Source organism: Phoenix dactylifera, chromosome 15 (genome assembly GCF_051530095.1).
Source record: "Phoenix dactylifera cultivar Ajwa chromosome 15, Ajwa_hap1_PhDact_Kaust_v1.1, whole genome shotgun sequence".
In the NCBI taxonomy this organism is placed as follows: Eukaryota; Viridiplantae; Streptophyta; class Magnoliopsida; order Arecales; family Arecaceae; genus Phoenix; species Phoenix dactylifera.
The window spans coordinates 18,465,322-18,484,616 of record NC_143204.1 but is presented as its reverse complement, the minus strand read 5'-3'; the positions used below and the strand labels follow the sequence as shown (position 1 = coordinate 18,484,616).

At 39.3% G+C, this 19,295-nt stretch overlaps 2 long non-coding RNA genes and 1 pseudogene across 2 annotated transcripts; all 3 read right to left on the bottom strand.

Moving 5' to 3' along the window:
- Window positions 1-3,757: 3,757 nt before the first annotated feature.
- LOC148699910 (uncharacterized) lies at window positions 3,758-4,242 on the bottom strand. The gene is made up of 2 exons (XR_015973719.1): window positions 4,107-4,242; window positions 3,758-3,964 (listed from the first exon to the last, which is right to left on the bottom strand). It is a non-coding gene; the product is annotated as an uncharacterized LOC148699910 (long non-coding RNA).
- A 9-nt stretch (window positions 4,243-4,251) lies between these two features.
- Window positions 4,252-5,926, bottom strand: LOC103712525 (uncharacterized). The gene is made up of 3 exons (XR_015973718.1): window positions 5,836-5,926; window positions 4,667-4,698; window positions 4,252-4,344 (listed from the first exon to the last, which is right to left on the bottom strand). It is a non-coding gene; the product is annotated as an uncharacterized LOC103712525 (long non-coding RNA).
- Window positions 5,927-12,653: 6,727 nt separating this feature from the next.
- LOC103698999 (L-type lectin-domain containing receptor kinase S.4 pseudogene) lies at window positions 12,654-15,254 on the bottom strand (annotated as a pseudogene).
- Window positions 15,255-19,295: the final 4,041 nt, after the last annotated feature.

The following is a 19,295-nucleotide window of genomic DNA, read 5'->3' as shown; positions in this document are numbered from 1 at the left end:
TAAAGAGCTAACAAAACCAGATGGCAATGTGAGCACCTTAGTTGCCCAACTCAGAGGAAAAATTGAAATGGCAACTATAGAGTTTGAGGCACTTGTGGCAGGTTTCCACAAGTCACAGGGAGATCAATTTAAGACCCTCATGGATTCCATCAACACATTCATAGATGCAGCTTGTAAGGTTTATGAACAAAATACAGCTGGTAGGGCCCATGAGCAACGTCGCCGATGATGGATATCTTGTAGGATCTTCTTTTTGTAAATCCTAGGCTATTTTTGAAACACTTTTGTATTAGAAATCAATACTTGTAATGATTTCTTCTTTTTGACTATGTACTGACTTCAAAGGTTCACAATGATACATGAATACAATCCCTTTTGAAAACTGTGTACATTGCCAACTCTATGTATGTGTTTCTATGAATGTGAATGTGCCTCTTGATGTGTCATAAGAATCTCATAACATACATTAAGTATTCAGATTTGGCACAACGTATCAAAGCATATGAAACAGGGGGAGCACAACCTGAATATCAAAGGGGGAGTAAAATGAACACTGAATATATTGAATATAGAGATAATTTGTCCCCTTCATTGTTGATGACAAAAAGGGGGAGTAGATATTGAATGTAGAGATAGTGAAAGGGGGGAGCAGTTATATATATGGATATTGAATATGGATGCAAAATTTATAATCATACTCCAAAGTTGATTTAGAAATTGAAGAATATTGACCTTAAGATAATTGCCCTTCTGGAGAAGAAAGGGGGAGTCAAAAAGAATCTAGCTTTCAATTATCCTCAGCATCAATACTTCATTTTAACTTGATTCAAATTCAGTTGATATGCTAAAATCATTTAAGAACTAGAAAGATCAATCTTATGCACAAGGAAAGAACTGAAAATTGAATACTTTGAGTGATGCACATTGTATCTAGTTCTAATCAAAACATTATACTTGTACATCTGATCAAATACTGTGTATATGTTTAAATCTCAAATTTTGCATATACTTAGTGTTTTGTCATCATCAAAAAGGGGGAGATTGTTGACCCCCTAATAGATTTTGATGAATACAAAACACTAGAGTAAAATTCCATTATATCTTAACAATTTAATTGAGGAATTCGTGTGTCTTATTAAGAATATTGTTAAGAAATGTCTAGGCAAGTTCCCATAATTTTTATGAATTTATTGAAGAATATTTTGAGTTAAAGAAAACAGATCAGGGACAGCCGAGACGTCTCCGGATAGTTTCAGAGACGTCTCTGGCACAAACAGGAAGAACCGGCACACTTGGAGACGTCCCCGACACCTGCCGAGTCGTCCCCGCGTTAGCGGAGTCGACTCTCTCAGTAGCGGAGTCGACTCTCTCAGTGGCGGCAGAAAGGCAGTTTTCAAGAGATATGCGCGAGACGTCCCCACAGTAAGCCGAGTCGTCCCCGCAAGTAAAAAGGAGACTTCCCGAGTCGTCCCCAAGATAGCGGAGACGGCTCTCTCAGGATTTTCCAGAGAATGGTTTTTTGGGTGATAAGGAAGCGGAGTCGACCCTGAGACAGCGGAGTCGTCCCCATGCATAAAGTGCAGACAACCCGAGACGTCCCCTGAAGGAGCGGAGTCGACTCTCTCAGGAAATACCAGAGGACATGTTCTTCGGAGATAAAGAAGAGGAGTCGTCCCCAGATCAGCGGAGTCGTCCCCATTCAAAAAGTGCAAACAAGCCGAGACGTCCCCTGAAAGTGCCAAGTCGACCCCAGACAACGGAAAAAGTAAAATCTTGTAGCCGAGACGTCTCCCGTTGAAGCGGAGACGTCCCCGGAGTGACTGGGACGCGACTGACAGCTTTTCAGGTTTGGTTTGAATTTCAAATCCTTCTTTCTTTGTCTCTAACGGCTATATTTGCTTTTTGGGCTATAAAAGGGACCTCTTAAGTGCTTCTCAACAACACTTCACCAACCCAAAGCTAGATCATTCAAGAGAGAAGTAAGAAAGAAAAGTTCAAGGGAGTGAGTGCATTCAAGTGAAGAAATCAAGTGTTTTCAAGCTTCCCAAGTGATTTCAAGCTCAATCACTCTCGTGCGCTTGGGATTCAAAGCTCACACTCAATCCTACGCGCTCCACATCGGAAGAATCAATATCTCCCACGCTTCCAACGGTAAAAGGATTCTTCCGGGTTCTATTGTTCATAATTGCAATATTTGCTTTTTAGAGCTTTTCCTTTCTTTTGTAAACTCTTTCGTTGTGGTGCTTGTTCCAGTCAAGGGACTTGGAACAAGGGAAAGGCGTCCCAAGCCTAAGTGAAATTGGGGGTTTTAGGGTTTGTTGTGAGCCCGGTGTAAAACAACGAGTTGGGTAGTAAACTCGCAAAACTACCGTACTGTAATCGTGGATTATAGTGGAAATTCCCAAAGGTGATTTGGGGAGTGGATGTAGGAGCAGTGGAAGCTTCGAACCACTATAAAACCTTGTGTTTGCGATTGACCTTTCTCATTCCTCCTTCTTTACTTTAGTGCATATATTCGTGTGTTTTATTTTTAATTAGTCAAAAGTTTTTAAAACACCCAATTCACCCCCCTCTTGGGTGACCATCTCTGGGCAACACATTTGGATCACTAATTGCCAGCTTAACATCTAACAAGCTACTGCACGAACACCAAATTTACATGTAGGGATAAGAGATGGATGGTACTGTTGCAAAGTTGGAAGGAACTAGAGCTGAGTATCAAGGGCAGCAAACTATATATTATGCATACACTATACAATGGCGAGGTGAGAAAGGGTGACAAGGAAGAGCTGCGCACAGGCATGCGCATAAATTGCAAGATCTTTTCCTTGTTTTCTTAGGTCAAAGAGATAAAAGAGTCGGCCTTCAGTCTGTAGAGGACATCCAACCAATCTAACTGGACGTGGTAATATTGGTTTGGAGAGCTGTTATAATTCCAATCAAATCCTACGGCTGCAAAGGCTTGTTGAGAGTAGTTGATTGGTTGATGTCTAAAGATTAGGATAGAATAGATATCTGATGTTTTAAGGTATTATTTGAAGGCTTCGATTGTCTCTCGAAAGAAATTATTAGAACTCCTGTATATAGTATTTAAGACCTACGATTTTTGACAACATATTTAAGGAAAAGTTTGGTCAGGCTAGTGAAATCGATCCTAGCCCGATGCAACATGACAAGCGTTACTAGGCCTGATCACAACGAGGTTGGGCTGAGCAAGCATTTTTGTATTGTCGAATTATTACCAAAATCTTGCTCCTTAAACTAGAATTTCTTCTTTGGCATTTAAATAGAAGAAAATTATTATTTTAGGTGAAAGGATCCAGCGATTTTGGATGGATCCTCTATGCGAATGTAGAAGAGTACTGTTCGATCAATACCGGCACCATCTACTTTGCAACTGCACCAGTAATCTGATATTCTGATTTATCTACTTTGCACCATCGCCAGTCTCTTTCTCTAATTTATCAGAGATAGAAGCCATCAACCCTTCAGACGGTCGAGTTTCGGAAGTTCGTCCACACGATGTGGATGACACACGGGCCATGCATTGCCATTCAATCGAACGGAGTGGGTGACAAGAAACCATATGATATATGATGCTAGTATGATGTATGTGGTGTGGTGTGCCCAAGTTAGAACAAGACGATCCCATTTAGCTTCAGTTATGTGTCAGTTCTGGGCCTCCCTGAAGGACCCTTCTTTGTCTGATGTTGGTCCGCATAGCATCCAAACACATGTACATATGCCAATTTGCACATAAGAGAGAATATTTTCCATCGAAAGATGCTCCGACTTTTATTAGATAAGTTGAATGGACAAGGAGTATCATGACCAAAATATGACCATGATGGTAAGCTTTATTTCATCAGATAACACAAGCGGGGAGCCTTATGCATTTCCAAGACTGATGATGATTTATTCCAAGTTTAACATCGCGTTTACTCGAACTTGCACGTTCCATATGCTGCAACAAATATATATGATATCTTTTAGTACATCCTTCTCAAAAATTGAAAGCATCAATAACCGGAAGATAAGATTTTCCCAAAGAAGAGGATGTGGACTTTGCATGTAAATCAATACATGAAGAGATTAGCTTAACTTACAAGGATCTGATAGAGATAGCATGGCATCACCACCAAATTTGCAATAGGATTCTTGAGCCCCATGAGCCTTGTAGTAAAGGTTGAACAACACGGAAGCATGATTCTGGAAAGTGTTTGGATTAAAACAAGCACCGCCGGGTCTTATAGAGCTACAGTCGACATTTGTGCATAGGAAAGCTATATCCCTCTGTAAATTGGTCTTTAGAGACAGAGGATTTGCAATGCACCATGTCCTTGGCTGTAACAGTAAATGCTAGCATCTTAGGAAAAAAAAAACAAAAAATGCAACCAATATAAAGATGTTAGTTTTATCACAACTACATTAGTATACATCCTTTGTTAAATAGTTCTACGCTTAGTTTCTTTTAGGCATTTTCCATTAAAGAAAAGAAGAAAATGAATTCTTTTGTATGGAATAATTAGGAGATTATTGGGTGGATTCAAATATACCATAGTTTGTCAATAATATGAACAAAAAAAAACTTTTTATTTTGTTTGTATTAAAACATTATGAATAATTGTTATTAAGTCATCTGCAGAAAGTGGATAAGTAAACTTACAATATCGCGATCCGTTCCAACGCTTGTTGATACTGCATAAGTGAGACAAATAGTTAATCAAGTTGATGAATGTAGTGATGGAACCAAGAACTCACTTTGGGGGTGGGAGATTGATAAGGTTTTGAAAAACTATTTTAGATTTATAATCGCACATGACTTTATAAGATATATGGAGGAGGACCAACCATACATACACAACAAGAATAATAAAACAACTTCCATTCTAAGAGTAAAATGAGGTAGTCAATAGTTGTAAAAAAGACACAGACATACTGCATGCTCTTCCTATTATATGGTGAAAATATCAAATTAGATAATAAAAAATGTCAGTAAACTTGAATAAATACTAACATTCTACGAAAGAAAACCAAAATAAAGGGCAAAGAAAAAATAAATACTCATAGGATGGTGGTTGGACATCAATTGATCTAGAGCGGGAGAAAATTAGAACATATTATTTACATTTTATTCATAAAATTTAATAAATTAGATGCAAAAACAAAAAATTGTATGTGGAAATAATTGTTGATATTTTTTGCCTTCTCCTCCTCCTTCTTATTAATTATAACATTGTACAAATCCACATTTTTCTTGAATTTGTTTATACTACTTCTGTAGTTGAGAACAATCAAATGAATCACACAAAAAATCAAGGGTTTGCTGGACTACTTCAAATTTAAAAGTACTTCAAGTTGCCTAAAAGTAGAAAATACTTTTTTACAGAAAATAAATCAAATTAAATATTAAATATACAAAGATATTTGATGGAATCTATCTTCTTACCATTGTGATGCGTAACTTCTCTCTATAAGTACGAAGGCTCTACAACATAAGTTAGTGGCATGACATAGCTAAGGGATATGGGTGCCAATCAAATAGCTACATAGATTTTCTTGCATCCATTTTCAAAATCTCAATAAGAATTAGGTTAGTTGAATGGCGTCCCTCTTCTACTAAGAAAAGATACAATAATGAAACTTGGATGGTGGTAGTTCATATTTTCTCAAAAAAAAAAAAAATTGTAGCGAAAAAAGTTCATGCCATGCAAAATAAACAATGCCTTCTCTGTTGCTTTCAACATATGCTCATTATTAGAATATAGAAAACCAAAAATAATTAAAAACACTCTCTTAATTTGGAAGATTATCTATTGATACAAAAACTCTTACATGTATGTGCAAAAGAGCAGGCCAAAATCACAAGCAAGTAACAAAATAACCATATTTTCATTGTTGTCATCTTCTTCTCACTCTTTCTTTAAGTGTCACAGCTTTCTTTGACTACAGCCGGATATGCACCAGTCTATCCATATAAAGGGACTTTATAAAGATCCCTAAAATGGCTGTTTCCAAAAATATCCTCTGAATTTGTAACGTAATACATTTATTTCTAGTGCAATAATTCTTTCTTCAGTATGATCTGAGAGAATATGCAATTAATACACTATATCTTTTCTTGATATTCTAGGATACTTTCCCGTATCTTAAGATTGTGCAGGATCTATTACAGAATCCGTCAATAGATATGCTATCTCATTATGGTAGTATAGGATATCTTGAAGTTGTGTACGATCTTCTAAAGATGATTCTAGTTCATTTTCAATATCATGCAGAGATCTCTAATATGAATAATGCCAAATTGATTTGGAGTCACTTATTTCACCACAACTTAAGGATCAGTGCTAGGTCAAGTTTTACTTAACATCTAGACCATGATATGTACTTAAACCTTGCATACACACAATGATACCTGCTACTATACATTGGTATTACTATTTTATACACACTTCTATTCACCAAGAATTATAAATAAATTAGCTAAAGAAATGAGTGGTTAATAATAACATGCTAGGTCAACAAGGACTGCATGTTAAATGATAGTCTGGCAAAAGGTGAACTTCAATTCTCTTCTTATGGTATCAATCCTTCACCACATGATTGGCCGGCCCATATGCCAAGTAGAATGTCTCCTTCTTTGACTTATGATTGAGTCGATTTTGGTTAGGTTAGCTTTGATTTTTCAAAGGTTTGAAGCAAGAGGTTTGGTTTGATCAATTTTGAGGGTTTTTCTTTTTGAAGTTCTACCCTTGGGATTTAAATTGAGTCACATTAAACTTGGTCAAATAGATCTTGCATCCAGAATCAAATTTGTGCTTGAGCTTTAGTCAGTGCTCTTCTTCAATTCTAATAGAGTTAATGACCTCCATTAGGATTAAGTCACATTGTTTATGACTTAATTGTTATGAGAAAATTGACCGGAGTGAAGAGAATCTGAATCAGTCAAGACATGAATTCATGGATTTGGACATCTAGTCAACTCGACTTCTCTAAGGAGATCCCAGAATTCATGGATTTAGCTACTAATTGGTTTGGAGGGCCGAGATAGGAGTAGGTCCTTCCATGGCATCAGGTAACCGTACGTGGAGGAGGAATTGTGCAGATTTAGCAACTGCACCAACAAATAATAAAGAGGCACACAAAATAGCAAATAAGAAACTGAACACAGAATGTCTGCCATCAACGGGCGTTTCCTAAAATGGGTACTTCCCTTGAAAAGACATGCACATGTGGGAGGAGTGTAAATTGCAATATAAAGCAGGTCACTTCATCCTTCTTTGTGCTTCATGCGCTTCTTATTATGGAGTTGTACCTAGTTTCGGGTCAACGAATGAAATGAAACAACTGCCTCTCCCTTGGGCGCATCTACCAGCCTGCGCATCTGTGAAGGCCCACAGCTGCTACCATGCCGGAAATCCCACCTCCGCCCCACCGGCAAGAAGAAATGAAGTGCCCCCATTTTTTGTTTGCAGAGGAAGAAGTGGTTCTCGAACCGCCCGGTCGGATTCACTTTCCCAGTCAGATCCATCCACGCTAGATTGACGATCGGGAACTCAAAACCCAATCCGCTCTCTTCCCTCTCGGTCTATGACTCGGGGTCCCGTGGATGCCTTCCCAACTGTTCGGGCTACCAAACTATTGATCCACTTCCAACTTCTTTGTCTTTCGCCTATGCTAGTTGACTGCTAGAGCCCTTCCACCATGGCATACTAATGGAACTTGGATGTGGTGAAGCAATCAGGACCGGCATCATTCATTTCATACTCGGCCTCAAAAACATCCCATAGTTCCTTAGCTGATTTGGTGAAGAGAAACACATCATATAGAGAATCAAAAAAGGCACTAAACATTCTACAGCAACAATGAAAATCAATTTCTTCAGGGAGGTTTTAAATTGGAAGATGGAGGATTCTGGTTCTTGGGGACTAAGAGAAGTGGTTGGTTGAGAGGTCGATACAAAACAAACTAACCAACCAAAACTCCATAAAATAGCTTCTCTTGATGATCATAGCGTCATTAAACCTGAAAAGTTTAATGGTTCATTTTATAGAAGGTGGCAGTAGTAATTTTTAGCTGCCACACATCCAAAAATCTAAAAATAAAATTTGCCTCCTCGTGCAGGTCTATGATGAGATCATCCCTAAGATACAATAATCCGGCTCGACCTGATCCTCCTCTCACAAACATGATCACATGAGAGGCTTGACCCAATCGACTCTTCTTCAATTGCTCGGCAAGAAAGCTTAGAAAAAAATGAAAGTAGAAAATAGTAGAAATTTCAGAAAAAAATAAAAAAAAGAAGGCTGATGTGGGCTTTCTCTTTCAAATTTCAAATTCAAATTCGAAATCGAAGTTGATATAAATCAAATTTTAAATTTAAATTGAAGGAGCCATGTGGCAAAATATGCCGACCATACAGGCATGTAAGCATTGAGCATGCCACAGCAAACTACGTGCAGGGCATAGTCGGCCGGCCCAAACCAAGTGCACGCATATAGTCACTAGCCTACCATTCTTCAAGCCCAACTTGACTTCAACGAGCAGGACATCTATAAATATAAAAGTACTTCCATTCATTCATCCGTTGTTGAACTATTAAAATCAAATTTTAAAACTTTTGAATCATTTTTTTTAAAAAAAATAATATTCTATTTAAAAATTTGAATCTCTTAAAATAGGAACTGAAAAAATTCCAACAGCCAGAAGTACAAATTTGAGGGCAATTGGACAAATAAAATAAAAATTTATTACGAATGACCAATTATATCTTCATTAGTTGTGCTTACAGCAACTCACCTGGCTTTGGCTCCTAGAAAATTTTTGAATGTCCAGAAGATGGCTTAATCTTACAAACGACCATCCATTCCATATTTTTGTATCAGTATGCAATTTATCTCATGACTTTTAAGCATTATTTTTCTCCTGTTTTGCGGGAACAGCCACAATTGGAGATTAAGAATGGCTGTGTGTTTATCGGGAAGGCAAAAGAATCTCAACCCTGCAAGGAAAATACTCTGTCTGAGCTATGCTAGAGGGTTGGAGAGAATTGTCTAAATGCTATTCCTTCATGGAACTTATTTTGTCACTGAAAAAACCAGCTCTGAGTGCCACAAACTTTCCATGGCTTTTTGTTATAGAAAAAGCGTAATGCCTTCAGCAAAAAAAAAAAAAAAAAAGCGTAATGCATGCGTATGAGATCGAAATTCAAGTCAGGACCTCTTACCTTTCACTTTTTTATCTGTCTTTTACCTTTCTCATTCTTTCCTGACAAACTAATTTAGCCTAATAGCTTGATGAGCAAAAAGATGGGACTCCAACAAATCACCTTGGAGGACCGATCCAAGGTTTATGAACCAACCGAGCAAGAAACTTTCCCATTGAGAGTCGACCTCATTCCCAACATCCTGAGCTCCTCCCTCCGATTGCTGGCCCTCCGCCAACTCCGGCTATCACCTGCCTCCCATCGGCGGGGTTCCTCTCTCTGGTCCTATCCGGCTCTCCCCGCTCGCCGTGGACGCCGGCGACCAAGGTAACGGCCGCCCACCGCCCGATGGGTGTGTTTTATCCGTTGATTTCAGTGGACGGGAATCCTAACGTCACAAGACCAACGCTCTGGGGACCTACACAGCATCCTCTTTCATCCACGATCTGTCTATGCATAAACATATTTATGCGGTAAGAGTGATCCCATAGAGAAAGATACGCGGACACATGCACCTGGAATGATCTCGTGCATAAAAATATTATGCCGTTTTAAGCACAGAAAATATATGCGTACGTGATGCACAGGGGAGGACTACGCATAACATTCTTATGCGGAAAAACCGCATAGAGAAGGTTGTGGTCCTAGATTCCCATCACTCGCGTAACATATCTATGCGGTAATTGATCAGTACGGTAAGGTGGGGACGTCCGCAGAATATGAGAGGTGCTTCCCCATCCTATACTTCAGCGGTCCATACGTCTGCGATCCCTGCACCATCCTAAACTCCAGTGGTCGCCACCGACGATCTCAATGCCTGGGAGTTTCTCATAGGGTCGTTCGATGGAGTGGCGACGCCGGCGATCGACCTTGTCTCCGGTGGTAGGAGGTGGAGGAGAAGACGAATGTGGTGGGATTCGTTTTTCCTTTATGGGGTCGTTTGGTTCGCAAAAAGCATTTTTACTCCTATGAATATGATTCTTGGGAAGCAAATTCTTAGAAAGAGAATGTCTAGAAAAATATTTTTGGTATGTTTGGTTGACCATGGAAAAGTGACAAATTTTCACGAGCTCCCCATATGATGCATTATATTTATGCTGGATGTTAGTAGGACCGAATTCTCGGAGGCGGTGATCGGATCTCGGCCCCCTTTCCCGGCGCCCAGTGTCGAGCTGAAGCTTTCTAGGCCAGGCTGAAGCTTTCTCCTCCCCAACCTTCCTCTTCTATAAGCCTCCTCTCTTATCTCTTTTATCTCCTTCATTTGGCCTTGCGACCAGCATAAAGATCAAAAGACTGACTTTAGGTTGCTATGGTAATTTTACACTGGATGGATCATCCTCCTCTCTTCTTCTTGTTATTGCTATTGTTGCTTCTTGCTCTTGTTGTCGCCATCAATTTATTTTACTTTTGTAAATATAATCTAGCTTTATTCAATGAATGACTTATTTCTTATTATTATTATTTTCACGTCACCATATTCTTCAAGTTCATTTAACAGATTTGACCAGCAGAACAGAAAAAAGAACATAGAGTCTACATATTCTGCTCGGAAGTTAGCTCCAGGTAGAACAGAGGTAAGCCATTAAGTTACGATTAATTTTTAGTTTGGCCACAGCAACATTTGAATGAGAATGACTGAAGCAAATTGATAGTTCACCGCTATATTTCTACCATCTCTTTTTTTTTCTTATGAATTCCTCAATAGCTACAAAATGTTTTACCCTTGCATTCTATGAGCTGTCCGTCTTCTCCTAGGCTAACAACAATCTTATGTTATCATTTGACGCCTTTTTCCTTCGGTTCAAGTTTACAAGGGAATGGAAGCCGTGGAGCATTTTACGAGAGATTTCATGGTGGAAGCATCAGCATCCAGGTATCTCTTCGCTCTTTCATGTCGTGAATTTTCACCCGTCTGCATGTTTATATCTTGTGGAAAACCAAAATCTACAGTTCTACATGCATATGTCAAGAAATGCCATCTATTTACTGTGTGAATGAAACTTGACCTTCGTTGCATGCTTCATCAGATGAGCACCTGACCTGGGCCTACACAGGAATCAGGAGGTGCAGGAATCTGTGCAGTATGTACAAGAGAGAGAGGAAGTCAAGCCACAATCTCATTGGTGGGATTCGTGATCCGAATCTTACTGATGCAAATTATGGGATGGACCATCCAAATTTAAAATTCAGATAGTTAATCATGTGTTGGGATCATGAGTGACCCAACCCAACCCAGTTCTTTATTCGGTCCTAATTTTGGACCCAAATCCAACTTAATAGAAGATCGGGTTGGATCGGTTCAGATCTACGGCTACAATTTTTAATCCAACGGGCCTTTCGAATCGGATCGGATTTATATATAATCTGGACTCGGCCAAAAAAATTCGGATTTGGGTCCAGTTCCAAAAATTTGATTTTCTAGGTTCTCTATTTTATGGCGATGCTAGAGGACAGCGTGAAGCGGCTCAAGAGCCCGAATGCCTCCCTGGGACCACCCCTCACCAAGCCCCAGGCCAACGCCCTCTACCTCTTTGCCGTCTCTCCCTCCGCACGAATAATTTTACAGATTCAGGTTGAGTTGGAACTGGTCGTAGGATTGAAAATCTAAATTTCAAATGGGTCAAGCCAGGTCTGAATTTAGTAAACTCAGACTTAACTCGAAAAATAGAAAAGATCCAATTTTAGAACCTGAACCGGCCCACGAGTCGTGTTGGATCAAAGCGGGTCGGGTCAGGTTAGGGTCACAGGTCAACCCGACCCATTTGCAGCCTTAGATGAGATCTAGGATAATTATAGATGGTATCAGATTTGGATCTTTAGCTAGTATATGCTCGTCCACTTTCTTGATAAAGGACTCGATGCATTTTCTCTTCCTTGCCGCGGAGACTGAGACATATCAAAAAGATCTACCGGGAACAACTCCTAGGTCAATTAAGGATCAAATGTTGGAACCTCATGGGTAAGGAGAAGGTAATGGAATTGATAGAGAAATTCATAGACCTAGGTGGGATAGGAGAATTGATGTCGTGGCACTTTAATATGTGTTTGGTAAATAAACTAAAAAAGTACTTTTGGTATGACAAAATGACCATAAAAGACATTTCATAGTATTATACAACAGAGCATAATAAAATATAATATATATTAATACATAAATATATGATATAGTATAATATCACTATAATGTAATATAATATTATATACTATAGTATAATAATTTAATATAATATTAAATTATTTAAAATAATATATTAATATAATATAATATAATATAATATAATATAATATTTATAGTATAACACAATAATAATAAAAAAAAAAGATAGCTTAGTCCGTACCGGCTCCTCCTTCCGCACCTGTTCCTCTAGCATCCCGTTCTTTCTAAGAGACCCCTCATATATCCAGCCAGCAACAGAAAAACGCATGCATGCCATAAACTAACAAGAAGTCGAAAGCACCCGTGAAAGCCTTTGTACATACTGGTCATGGAACCCTCTCACATCTGCCCAACTCCGCTGAGGGAGTTGGAAGACACCGGATCAAAGGATGAAGGATATGAGAAGCGTGATGCCAAAGAATCAGTTTCTGAGAACACAAGGGCCATATCATCTGCGAGACTGTCATCCCCGTTGAGATATTGGATCACCTGCCTCATGGTAGGCCTGACCTCTGGAATGGACTGAGAACAAACCAGTCCTAGCTTAAGTACCAGCTCAACTTCCTCCCTCACATAGGACTCCCCAAGCTTGGGATCCACAACCTCCAATAGCTGGCCTCTTAGTTTGCACTCCCTCACCCAGTCCATCAGAAGTAGCTGTTCCGTTTGAGCAGTGGGCTCGATTGGCCTGCGACCGCACGCCACTTCTAAAAGCAATATACCATAAGCAAAGACATCCGAACTGGCCATGGGTTTGCCGGTGCGCGACAGTTCTGGTGCAATGTATCCTAAGGTTCCAACCACACGTGTCGTGTGAGAATTCTTGCCACGCTCGTACAATCTAGCAAGACCGAAGTCGCCCAACCTTCCATTCATGTCAGCATCCAATAGAACATTGCTAGACTTGATGTCTCTGTGGACAACAACTTGCTCCCATTCTTCGTGTAGGTAGACGAGTCCCAAAGCAATTCCCTTGAGGATCTTAAACCGTTGATCCCAACTCAACAGCCCACACTTCTCACTTTCGAAGAGGAAGGTGTCAAGGCTGCCATTGGGCATGAACTCATAGACCAGAAGGAGGTCTTCGTTTCGCTTGCACCATCCTTGGAGCTGCACCAAGTTCCTGTGCCTCATGCGGCCCAAGCACGCCACCTCTGCTATGAATTCTCTCACTCCTTGCCTGGAATTACTAGAGATCTTCTTGACTGCAACTTCTTCTCCAGTGCGTGGTAGGGTTCCCTTGTACACAAGGCCGAAGCCACCCGACCCGAGGAGCCCGGTCTCTTGGAATCCTTTGGTTGCCTTGTAAAGGTCCTTATATGGGATCCTATGAGGATAATCTAATTCCCAGTCCTCAAGAGTCTCTGCAAGCTTTGCCCTCCGCCATGACTGCCAGGAAACAGAGAATGCAACCGCCACCAAGAGAAGGGTGGCAAGAGAAGATATGACCCCAATTTTGATTCCAGAGGCTTTGGAAGTCGACGAAGATTTCGCTGGTTGTGGAGGAAGGGGTAGGTGAGATACATCAAGGGAGCGCGCCACTCCATTGGTCCGAAAGCTCCATCCCAAGATGTAATGAGAACTCGAGAGCTTCCCCGTCGATGCAGAGAAACCAACATACATGTACTCCTTAAGAATTGAAGACAGATCGATGGCGTATGATATGAGAGGTCGTCTTGGTTTGCCTACAGAGATGGGAGAAATGGTCACATTCAAAATTTTTGCAACACCATCGTAGTCTATCCAGGCCTGAATTGGCTGCCCACTCTCCAGTTCAAAATCCACCATCTTGGAATTATTAGTGTAGTACGAGGCAGTTTTCGAAACATTGGAAACAAGGCTGTTTATATCGACACCAACGTGGTTGTCATCGATGTCCTTGAACTGATCAGATCCCTGAACGGTGTCAAACTCCACCGCAAAGACATGGTTGGAAGAATTTCCATTGCTACTCTTATTGAGGAGGCCAAGGTAGTGGCAACAACTGCCTTCGAGAGTCTTTGTAGGGGCCACTGCGAAGGCCAAGCCATGGCCGCCTCCGTTCCCAACAGTGATGATGTCGAAGACGAAGGTGGTGCTGAAGGAGATTGTAGTCGGCGTCATGGAGCGAGTGTTGAGCAGCATTTGAATTGGTGAGGACAAGAAGGCATGGCCCGTCACTTTGCTAGTGTCATTGGTGAGCTGAAGCACGCCATCGGATGTGATGCGAGCATAGCCATCTAAGCTCAGACTGGTGGCTGGTTTGAAACCATTGTAGGTAAAATCGATACCAACAGAGAGGGAAGAGCACGCTAAGAGAAGAACGAGGAACGGAAGCACGATGGATGCTGCCATGATGACTTGAGAAAAAAACCGGGAGAAGATAATGGAAATAGAGGGGCCTTTGCGATGGATGAGCTTGTCTGGAAGTCTTTTCGAATGACTTTTCCGACTAGACTGCTTGTCTTGGCTTGGCCGATCTAACCCTTCAGCAAAGGCATCGTCAGAAGATGACAAGTGGAAATGAAATCGCCCACAAAGACCGCTAGGCGTGAGGTTCAGAAGGAAATAATTGCAGGGCATCAAATACCAGCCAAGACGACTCGGAAGACTTCCACTTGGAAAATAAAAAGTCTTGGAAGCTTCCTGACAATAAATAATAATTGCTAGACATCCTAACAGGGGTGGTGCTTGCTGCACCCCACACTTAGCCATCGAAGTTTTTAATTCATTAGATGTCTTTTCCAAGGCTAACAACAATCTTAGGTTACCATTAGATGCCTTCTTCCTTCGGTTCAGGTTTACGAGGGAATGAAAACCGCGGAGCATTGTATGAGAGATTTCAGGGTGGAAACATCAGCATCCAGGTATCTGTTCGCTCTTTCATGTTGTGATTCTTTCACCCGTCTGCATGTTTTTATCTCGTGGAAAACCAAAATCTACAGTTCTACATGCGTAGGTCAACAAATGCCATCTATTCACTGTCTGAATGAAACTTGACCTTCGTTGCGTGGTTCATCAGATGAGCACTTGACTTGGGCCGACACAGGAATCGGGGCTGCAGTGATCTGTGCACTATGTACGAGAGAGAGAGAGAGAGAGAGAGAGAGAGGAAGTTGAGCCACAATCTCATTTGTGGGATTCATGATCCAAATCCTGCTGACGCAAATTATGTGATGGACTATCCAAATTTAGAATCCAGATATTTGGGAAGCTTATGCATCACACGAACACAAAATGACAACTGACGATGATGCCATATTAAAACCAGAAAAGTTTTGGTCCTTACACGTTTTGATATTGATGGTTGGGATTCTTGAAGCGTATAGCCACCCATGCTTTTGTGACCCTGGCTCTTCCACTATTCCATATGATATTTCAATTAATTTGACTTTATTCGTAGTTGAAGTTTCCAAAATTTTCGAATTTAGTTCATGTGTTTTGAGATCTTTTGTTCATGATCAAGGGTTTTTTATTTATGCCAGCTATTCGCCTTTTGGCATGTTATTAGCACTTTAAATACCAGTTTCACCTGAATTGGTTAGGTTTTATGCTGTTCAGAACACCCAGAAACATCAATTACTTCCTGAACTACTTACAGATTATCTTCTATTAGTTTCTTTTCTTATTGCCCCTTATGTTCAATGATTTAAGTTGTTAATTATAAATGATATTATATTTCAGTGAATTCTTGAGGGATGTTTGGATGAATAATAGGTTTTGCCTCTTTTGCAATTTAAGTTGTTAATAATATATATAGGGTTTTTTGCATGAATAGCCTTCTTAAAAAAAACTTGCATGAATACCCTCTTAAAATTTATATTTATTTATGTACCCTTATAAAATACTATTTTTTTCATAAATGCCCCGAATATAATAGTTCTTCTAACACCATTAATAAAAACCATATTTATTTTAATTAAAAATAAAATAAAATTTGAAATTATTTTTTTGTCTTCCATCGCGATCGCCTTATAAATTATTTTTTTTTTACATATCTACCCATTAAGGATATTTTAGTTATTTTAATTTAAAACCGCTAATTTTTAACGGTGTTAGATGGCGTAGTACATATGCAAAAATAAAAATAAAAAAAGAGTAGAATAGCAAAATAAATGTTGTAAGAGGATATATATGTAAATATCAATTTTGAGAGTGTATTCATACAAAATTCGATATTTAGAAGGATATTCATGCAAAAAAAAAACCATATATATATATATATAATGTTTTGTATATCATTTTTAAATTGAGAGACAAAAACCATCTCCACTATTATATAAATTAATAAATTAATGAATAAAGACTTCAAGAGATTGGGAAATAAGGAGATAAAACATGAAGAATAGACGAAGAGCGTTGATGTTTTTATTTGTTTTTTTAAATTCGAAAGAATCTAGCGGCTTGAAGACGTGGATAAGGGATGGTAGAGATTTTCTTGAAAATAAAAACATCTAGTTTGGGATGCCTTAGGGAAACCTCACAACTAAGAGATAAAGGTGTAAAATAAATATAGATGCACATAGATCATATATCTAACTTCTTGATCGCATTATTTTCACATATATTTATGAAGAGAATAACTAGGAACATTCTGGTATTTGACAGATAATCTGATATGAAATTACCTCTTTCATTAATAATATGGTATAGATACATAAAACAGTAACATATAATTGCAATTACAACCTATAACTAGAATTGCAATCTCTGTTAGAGGCAAGTAAAATTGCAGCAAACCAAACAGCCACTTATCTTATTACCAATTCATTTCCAGGCCTAATCTGATATTGAAATAGCTCAAGGAATGCAATTAGCATGCCATGAATTACATTTAGAAGCTATGTGACATGTCTAGTAAAACACGCATCATATCCTGCATATTTAAATAACTCGAAATTAGTAGTTGTTGTTTTAGTACTTAAAATATTTCATAGTGATTCAGAAGGATTCTCAGACTCGATGTGACCACTTTGACCACTACAAGCAAGGCTGGACAGAATGCAGGAGCGAGATCTGCTACATCGGAAAGTCTAGTCGCAGTCAAACTTTCGGATACGATGTCCGATTCAGATAATCTTTTTTAAAAAAAATCAGATATTTTTTCGAGATCTACAACTAAGATATTGACTTGGGATGAAATTCCACTATTAGGCCCCAAAACGGGCTGGCCAAACTGAAAGTTTTTTTTCGGATAAGATTTTGACCGGACGTAGCTCTCTATCCATGAAGAATCAGGCAGAACGACAGGAGGCAGAGTTAATGTAGAAGTCGAGATCTACCTCCTCGAGATTTTTATCTTTTTTTTACTAGAGATGCCTATTTTAGAAAAAAGAGTCCTACTAAAATTAAGAAAAGGAATCCAACTCAAATTGTGTTAAGGTGGATCTTACATTATAAATAAAGGCTATATACCTCGATTTTTTAAGGACTCATGAAAGAAAATGGGTCTTTAATCCCTACTTTCATGAGTCCTTCCATCTTCTAGTAATCTTTCGAGATATTCGAGTTGAGCTGGTTGAAGAGAATCTTCCTCCCCAATCGGATCAAGTTGATATCAGAGCTCCAGTCCTCTATATCTGTAAGGCCTCTGATCATGGTCCAAATGCATAAGCAATACAATCAATCAGGAAAAGGGCAATCTGTGCTTTAAATACATCGAAGGACAAAGGCGAGTATGGCTATTAGTTCTTCCTCGATAGGTGATGATGAGATAAAAGGATGTCCCTTACAACTAAAGGAGAAAATTGCCCAACTCGCCAAGATCGTCTCAAGATTGGCGATATCTTCAGTAAAAGCACCGACAACTCCTATTACGAAGCTGTCTCCTACGGCTCGAGATGAAGAGCCACTATCCAGCGAGGAAGATAAGGATTAGCGATCTATGGGTTAGAAAAATCTCTCTTCAATCATGTAAAGTTGAGACTCGAATCGAAATCCCTATATATGATGAGGTAGACTAGTTAGAGATATATTTTATTGTCTATGGATACTCAAGTATCCAAAAGGTAGCTTCCGTCCATCTCAAGCTTTCTAGCCATGCTCTTATCTGGTGAAATTTGTACATGAGGAACAACAATGTTTCAAATCTGACATGGAACAAATATAAAAGCCTAATCAAGAAGTAATTCTGCCCACTCGGCCACAAGGAGGATCTGTGGATCAAGTGGCAGTACCTACGATAGACCAGTATGTCTAGAACTACAGCACCGAGTTTTACAAACAAACGATCTCACTCGAAATCTCCATCAATGATCATGCAGTTTTTATAAAGTACATCGGAAGTTTCCACAAGAGTATCCGAAAGAAGCTGAAACTCTTTGAAGTTGAAGACATCAGCAAAGCCAGCATGAAGGCTACGGGAATTGAGAAGAAAAATCAGCCTAGAAAAGGTAAAAAGGGCGACAAGTTCAAGAAAAACAGCAAAAATCCATGTCAAGAGAGAGAGCAAGGAAAAAAGCACGCCAATGCGACCCAAAAAATTTATTATGATCATTATAACCTCTGTGAACACACCAAGGAGAAGTGTTGTAAACTTCATCCCGAGCTATGGCCGAAGAGGAAGACACAGGAAGAAGAGAATTCTAAGAAGAGAAAGGCAGTTCTTAATACTATAGAAGTTAAGAAGCTGCCTGAACTTGAGCAAACAGACTTCAAATTAAGCCTGATGGCGAGAAAACCTGAGATAGCAACTGAAACAAATTTATAGGTGCGAGAAGAACTTTTCCGCCTGGAGATCCCGTTGAAGCAGAGCATTGTTGAGACTAGTGTAGATCCTAAAAGCCAAAAGAACCTCATCTGTGAAAATCTAGTTCAAAAGCAAGGGTTGCGGACTAAACCTCGTCCACATCCCTACTCTCTTGGTTGGATTTAGAAGATCGTTGAATTGAAAATTACTAAGTAATGTACCTTCAAATTTGTTATAACTAAGAGGTATATCGACTAGGTAATTTA